Genomic DNA, 8017 nt, shown 5'->3' with positions numbered 1-8017 from the left:
AAAGCCAACAGGAAGTCTTCTTTCCGACGACAATTCTGACGTCAGAGAGGACGTTCTGGGCCAGCCAATCGTTGCCTGGCTGGCCCAGAACGTCCTCTCCGACATTGGAAAGAAGACTTTGTGTCAGCTTTAGCAGTAGCAGCAGCAGGGCGGTAAGATAGCAGCCAACCTGGGGATAGAAAGGAGGGAGGCTTTTTTTTTTTTTTTTGCGCAGGAGGGAAGGAGGTAGGCAGGCTGGCTTTGGCCAGGGAGGGAGATAGGTAGACAGGCAGGCAGGCTGGCTTCGGGGGTAGGGGTGGGACAAAGTGTGGAAGGCAGTGAGAGGGACATAGGAAGGAGGCACTAAAGATATGGGAAGGATGCACTGGGGGCACTAAAGAAATAGGAAGGGGCACTAAGGACATGGGAAGGAGGCACTAGGGGCACTAAAGACATGGGAAGGAGGCACTGGAGGCACTAAGGACATGGGAAGGAGGCACTGGAGGCACTAAGGACATGGGAAGGAGGCACTAAGGACATGGGAAGGAGGCACTGGAGGCACTAAAGACATAGGAAGGGGCACTAAGGACTTGGGAAGGAGGCACTGGGGGCACTAAAGACATGGGAAGGAAGCACTGGGGGCACTAAAGACAGGAAGGGGCACTAAAGACTTGGGAAGGAGGCGCTGGGGGCACTAAAGACATGGGAAGGAGGCACTGGGGGCACTAAAGACATGGGAAGGAGGCACGGGGGGCACTAAGGACATAGGAAGGAAAGAGGGAAGGAATAGAAAGGGACAATTCTTGGGCCTGAGTGCAGAAAGAAAGGATACACAGACAGAAGGAAACGCAACCAGAGTCATGAAATCACCAGACAGCAAAGGTAGGAAAAATGATTTTATTTTCAATTTAGTGATCAAAACGTGTCAGTTTTGAGAATTTATATCTGCTGTCTATATTTTGCACGATATTTGTCTATTTTTCTATAGTTACTGAGGTGACCGAGCTTGCGGAGATGGGGCTGGAACGGGTTTTCTAAATTTTAGTCCTAGTAGTTTGCCGGTCCACAAAATAATTCTTTTATTTCTGCTGGTCCACTGGTGTAAAAAAGTTGAAAAACACTGGTTTAAATAATCCGCTGCTAAAATACATGCATGTTAAACCAGCTGGAACCATTTTAGCTACGGTGTTAAAGGAAACCTTAAGTTTTGGGAATGTAGCCCCCTATCACTAGCTCCAGAAACCTTCAAAAACTACTTTTATAACCCTCCCTCCCCCCCCCAAAAAAAAAAAAAATTCTCTCATAGGCCTGTACTCACTGTGCCATGCAGGTGCCGGGAGCTGCTTAGGCTGAAGCTGCAGCCAGAGAACTTCTTCCTCAGACAAGCCTGGAAACCCAGATAGCTTGTTTCTTCAGACAGCCGAACTTGGGGTGGGCGGGAAGGAAATGCAGACAGTATCCAACCATGAAAACCCGCCATGGGGCCACTCAGCCTGCACTCAAGCTCTCTGTGGGCAAATCCTGGAGTAAGCCTTGCTCCCATGGGAATAGTCCTTGAGCTCCTGAACTGGTAATGCAGGCTGGCCAAGCAGGCAGCCTCTTGGCTACAGACTACTGTCCTCAGAATCTGAATTCTCTTGCAGCCAGAAGCACTGAAAAGCCTAATGGCCGAAAAGCCCAAATTAAAGGAAAAATAAACACAGGCAGAACAGACAGGCGTGTAGAGTAAAACTGAGGAATTACAGGACAGTCCAGAATGAGGGATGGTGGAGCAGAAAAATCTAAATGAGGCTCTCTACACCAGATCCTGCGATCAGAGGTACACTACCCACAGGTTCAAGAATGATGTGTCTATTGCACTAGAAAACACGTTCGTTCTTTTGACTCTTATCTGCTTCAATATTTTTTTGCAACAGACAAAAACAAACACACTGTAGATTTTTTAAATTTTTTTATTTTATTTAAAAACAGTGCTTAATTACCGTTTTACAAGGGGAAATGGAGCCTGCTACCCCTTTTTCCCACCTTGCTTAGAGTTTATAAAAGCCGGTAACATCCTCAATAATTTATACACATGAATAATACAAAAAATATAATAAAGAATAAAAGCTAGAAATCTAACTACTCCGACCTTCACAATTCCAGCTACTCTAATAATGGTAACTACCCCAATGAATACTGAATGGTCTGATCACTACTACTATACAATAATATACTTAGCAATTCAAAGGGTGGGGAATGGGCATATTTTCATCACCCAGTTCTGGGAGCAGGGGGCTCAATGGAAGATTAGGTTTTTACTTTCGATAATCTTCTATCTGTTAGTCCCTGTAGGATTCCATACTCCCTTCCCATAATCCGGGAGTTGAGGAAATCCAAACACTTTTCTGAGCATTTGCTCCTCCTTAGAGAGCGAGTTAGAGCCCCCTACGGTTTAGAACCAAAGCCAGGCAACCATACCAGAACCAATTCATGACAAATAAGGGGGCAAAGGGGAATCTACTCGACAACAAAACATTTCTGTTAAGATCAGCTCTGCAAAATATAAAAACAATAGCTCTGCAAAATATAAAAACAATAAACGGGCAAAATGCAACAGAAAAGACATTGAGGAACAATGTAGAACCTACTGTGTGAAACGAGCACCCACATGAAACATCCATCAGCAAGATGCTTACTCAAAGAAGAGCGAACTGCCCCCAGAATCTGTTGACTTACTTACTGGTAGATCCTGAAACCTGTAAGGAGAATAACTGAGGCATAAAGAAATGCAGGTGATTCTGAAACAGAGCTTGCATAGAGAGGGCAGGTTGTATGGTATCCTATTGGGACTAACAAAAAGAAGATTATCAAAAGTAAAAACCTAATCTTCCATTCTGTTATGTCCCTTCCGGATTCCATACTCTAGGTGATGTACCAAAGCAATGGCAGCATCTAGAGAGGAACAGAAGAGCCTGCCCACAAATTTCATCTGGATGAATCACTTGAGAATCCGCCCATGAAGCAGCAACACATCTAGTCGAGTGGGCCCTAACAGAAACTGGTGGCTATCTATCGCAGGCGATGTAAATCGCAGAAATGGCCATATGAATCCAACAGGCAATCAAGGATTTAGAAGCTGGCCCACCTTGCAGAGACAGAATAGTCAGAACAAAGAGATGATCAGATAGCCAAAAGCCATTAGTCTTCTCCTAATAGTGGAGCAAGACTCTCCTGACGTTCAGTTTGTGGAAGATCTGACGCTTTTGAACTGATCCTGTGAAGTAAAATGCAGGCAAACAAATCTCCTGGGTGACATGGAAATCAGAAACTACCTATGATAGGAAAAAGAAGGTACTGTACGAAGAAACACCCATGATCTGTAGAAAGGGTTCACTGCACGAGTCTGAAGCTCCGAAACACACTGTTTTGAGACAAAGGCAACCAGAAAGACAGAGTTGATCATCAGATCAAGAAGCATCTCAGTGGCTCGAGTGGAGCTTCCACAAGGCCCTAAACTAGGTTAAGATGCCACATAAGGAAGAAAAGACGCAAGGGAGGTCACAAGTGAAGCACCCTTCTCAGAAAGCTGGTCATATTGGGATGAGCAGTAAGCAAACTGGAACCACTATGTGCTCGGAAGCACGAAAAGCCTGCTACCTGAACTTAAGGGAGACCACAGCTAAACTCATATCCAAGCCTGCTGGAGAAAAGACAGGACCACAGGAAAGGGAGTCTGCTAATATCTACTGGGTCCTTGGCACACCACTGTTGGAAAGCCTACCAGGCTGTGGCATAAGAAGACAAAGTAGAATTTTCTTAAGACTTTAAAAATGTCAAAACGACATCATAATAACCACGCTCCATCAAGGCTGAGCGCTCAAGAGCCATGCCAAAAGACCAAAGCGCTGTGGAGTCTCCATGGGCACTGGACCCTGACTGAGAAAGTCATGAAGGAGCTTTTGCTTCCGGTCCTGCTGAAGATGTATGAGATCCATAAACCATGGAAGACGAGGCCAATTCGGAGCCACTAGGATAACTAGGCTGGGATGCATTGCTATCCAGCAGATGAATCAACCAGAGTCCACGGAGGGAATAAAGAAGGTTGTGAGTAGGCCAGGGCAGAACCAAGGTGTCCAGACTTAAAATTTCGGGCTTTGTTCTTTGACTGAAAAAGCGGCTGAGCTAAAAGGTCCTGGCTGAAGCCATCAAGTCCAGCTGTGGCAGCCCACAGCACTACTCAATAAGATAGAATGCTATTCGCGAGAGGGACCATTCTCCAGGTCTAGGATTGTCGAATGAGAAAGTCTGGCTGTACAGTTTTGATTCCGGACATGTGTGCTGCAGAGAGAGACAGAAGATGTAACACTGCTCAGCGAAACATTATGCAAGCTTCCTAGCCCATGGGAGCGCTTCTAGTGCCCCCTTGATGATTTGCATATGCCACTGCCATGGTGTTGTTGAACACTCGGGACCTCTTTCCCTGCCAGAGTGGGCAGGAGAGCGAGAAAACGCCAGTCGAATTGGCCGACGCTCCAGACGATCGATCGACCAACACTTTGACGTGGTAGTTCACTGCCACTGAATGAAGCAGTCTTCACAGAGCACCCCAGCCCAACAGGCTGGCATCTGTCATGAGTGAACCACTCCATGGCCGAGAGGTGTGCCCTGGCGGAGAGCCTCAACCCTGAAGTCACCAGCAGAGATTGCTGCAAGCTAATTCAGTAAAGGGGAATGGCATCTGAAGGGGATGACACTGTGGAAACCACCAAAGGAGGAGAGACTCTTGCAGAGGGCACATGTGCGCTCTGGCCCAGTGGCTACTGCTAGGAAGGCCACCATGGATCCCAGCACCTGCAAATAATGCCAGGCTGAGGGAACAAAAAGAGCCAGGAGATCCCTGATGTGCTTCTGAAGTTTCTGTCTGTGTAGCTCAGGAAGAAACACATGGCCCTACAGGGTGTCGAAGAGAGGCCCAAATACTCCAAGGTCTGCGATGGCAGAAACCGGCTCTTCTTGAATTTGACAATCCAACCCAAGCATTGTAGCACAGATACCACCATCTCCACCGCTCGCTCACACTCCTGTCAAGATGGAGACTGGATCAACCAGCCGTCTAAGTAGGGATGGTTCTGGACACCCTGCCTAAGAAAAAAGGCTGTTACAACCATCACCACTGTAAAAAGAGTGGGGTGCTGTTGTGAGTCCAAAGGGCAGAGCTGCAAACTAGAAATGCTGCTGCAGAACATGGAAACAAAGAAACCTGCGATGCTATGGGTAGATTGGAATATGGAGGTATGCCTCCATGAGATCCAAGGATGGCAGAACACTCTGGGAAAGACAGATGCTATGATCATGTACATGGTTTCTATTTGGAAAGGAGGAATCTGCAAGAAGCGATATTGTGTTCCCTCTAAGCTGAGCAGGTGTCCTCCAGCTGCATTGCTACCACTAGGGGGTGGAATATTTTCAGTCGCTAAGGACAGGTATGTTCCCTGGAGTCCTGCAGAACTTGCCTGTCCCTCACAATTGAAAAATGTGACAGTAAAACAGCACCCTCTATTGGTGAGACTGTGGGTGGAGGACTCCTGCTCAGCTTAGAGGGAACACCTCAGAGCCTGTCTTTGGCACGATGAAATATAAGGAGTATCTGCCTAAGCCCAATTCGTTTTCCAGAATGGGCTCGATCGCTTGAATGTCCAAGAGATGGTGCAGGGTAGCGCAAACCAACTCCTGCCGACCTGCTGCAGTCCAGAAACAAATCCGAAGGCAGGCAAAAGATCAACTTGTGCCCCTCCTGAACGCTGTCCGGCACTTATGCGCATGACATCTTTATATTGATTGAGATCGACTCAAATACTACCAATTTAACTTTTAAAATAAACCACTGTATTTCCAAACTTCAAACTTGGGCTATGTCTGTCCAGATGAAGTTAAATGCAGCCAAAACTAAACTTCTGTGGTTAGGCCCAAAATTGGATTATCTTCCTTCCACTGTACTTTTGGATTCTGGAGCCTCCTTACAAATTGAGTTCTCCTCCAAGATTTTGGGAATACTTTTCGACTCTTCCCTTACCTTTAAGGATCAAATAAATTCTCTAGTTAAGAAATGTTTTTTTCAGTTTACGAATGCTGAGGAAGGTTAGATCTCTTTTCCATGAACGTCGTTTTTCTATCTTGGTCCAATCAATTATACTATCTCAGCTAGATTATTGTAATGCCATTTATCTTGGCATCACAAAGATCTGCCTTCAAAGACTACAACTGATTCAGAATACCCCTGCAAAGTTAATGTATGGAAAAAGCAAATTCGATCATGTGACTCCTTTGCTTTTGAGTCTCCATTGGCTCCTGGTTTATCTCAGAGTCCAGTTTAAATGTTTATGTATTATTTTTAAAAGTTTATATGGTATTTTTGTTCCTCTTTTATGGAATGTTTATAGATTTTCATATGCGAGAGGCACTCATCAATTTAAACTTTCCCTCCCTTCTAGGAAAGGAATTCAAGGAGTCAAAAATTTTAGCCTTTCTTTGGCTTTTAAATTTCCACAATTATGGAAAGAACTTCCTTTAATTTTGAGGTGTCCCAGCTCTTTCCAATCTTTCCGTAAATCTTTAAAAACTTTTCTATTTGCTAAACATTTTGAAAACTAATCCTCTTGTATTTTATCTTTTAACTTATTGTTAACTGTGTCGAGCTTCCTCTGGTTGGAGACCCGGTATATAAAGTAAAATTTTAGTTTAGTTTAGAATATGTGAAGCCACTCAGGGTGAAACAGAGAGGGAGCCCCATGTGACTTCTGGAGCCATGGGGCTTTTTTTTTTTTTTTAAATTAGGGACAGCAGTGGTATGGGATCCGGACGCCTGAGGATATCTTGAATTGGAAGTGTGGTAACGGGGATGGTATCTGGACAGAAAAGCCTGACGATCCCTAATGAAAGTTGTGGGAGGGACGAAAAGTGCTACAGTCCCTTCCCCAAGTCCGGTCAACAAAACTGGTCAGGAGCTGCTTAGGCCTTTTCCAAAAAGAAGCTGACCCTTGTAAAGGAATGCTAAAAATGGCCTTGGAAGAAGAGTCCCCAGCACAATGATGGATCCAAAGAGTCCGGGGGTGCTGACACCTTTTAAGGCGAGACCTTATTGAGACACTGAAGAGATCATAAGGGGCATCCTCCACATACTTCACACCACCTATCAACATGTGGGGGGCAGGCATCCTCCTCTACAGAGAGTACATGGCACAATTTCGAGAGACAAGCACACACTGCAGCCTTGCTACCTGAAGAAGCTCCCTCAAAAAGCTGAATGAAATCTGCAGAAAATGCACCCTGCACTCACTGCTGAGTCCAGTTAAGGTGACCGCGCCACTCCAAAAAATCACCCAGACTCAGAACGCAGCATTTTGCGCCAGTGTCCAGAACGGTCAGTGGGCGAGACTTTTAGCCCAAAACACAGACTCAGAGGCAAAGCCCAAAGCTCCTGCCCCTTCCCCCAGCATGCTGCGGAACACAGTACACAAATGCTGTTCCAGCGCCAATTTAGCACAATCCATGCATGCAGTCAACAGATTAGAGGCTGAGTCCATCCCAATAGATATGCAACAAAATCGAGGGGTTATGAGATAGAAATCAAGCTTTTGAAGGAAAAAAAGGCTGCCGCCAGCAAATTCATGCCAAAAACAGCAAAAATAAAGAAAATCTGAAAATAAAAAAAATAGCGATTTGGGGTTTGGGGATGTGGGAGACATGAACCCTACCCTCAGAAACGTAAGTTTTACAGAGCTCCACAGACCACCCCCGAAGCTCCCACAGGAAATAATGGAGGTGTACTTACAGTCTGTGAAGTGCATGACTGCCAGCTCTGTTACACTTTGCCTGTTGTCAACTCTGTTCAGCTCTGCAGCTTAACGGAGGAAAAAAATTTTCTGCCTCAGAAACTGCTCCAAATGATCAAACTTGAAGATCTTCAGACTGCCAGTCAGATGGACACTGACTGTAACCTCCACCCCCATGGAAACTCTCCACATGACTGGGGGCGGGAAACAAAGCCTGCGCCCTG

Source organism: Geotrypetes seraphini, chromosome 2 (assembly GCF_902459505.1).
Source record: "Geotrypetes seraphini chromosome 2, aGeoSer1.1, whole genome shotgun sequence".
Classification (NCBI taxonomy): Eukaryota; Metazoa; Chordata; class Amphibia; order Gymnophiona; family Dermophiidae; genus Geotrypetes; species Geotrypetes seraphini.
The sequence above is the reverse complement of the archived record's forward strand: the minus strand, read 5'-3'. Positions refer to the sequence as shown.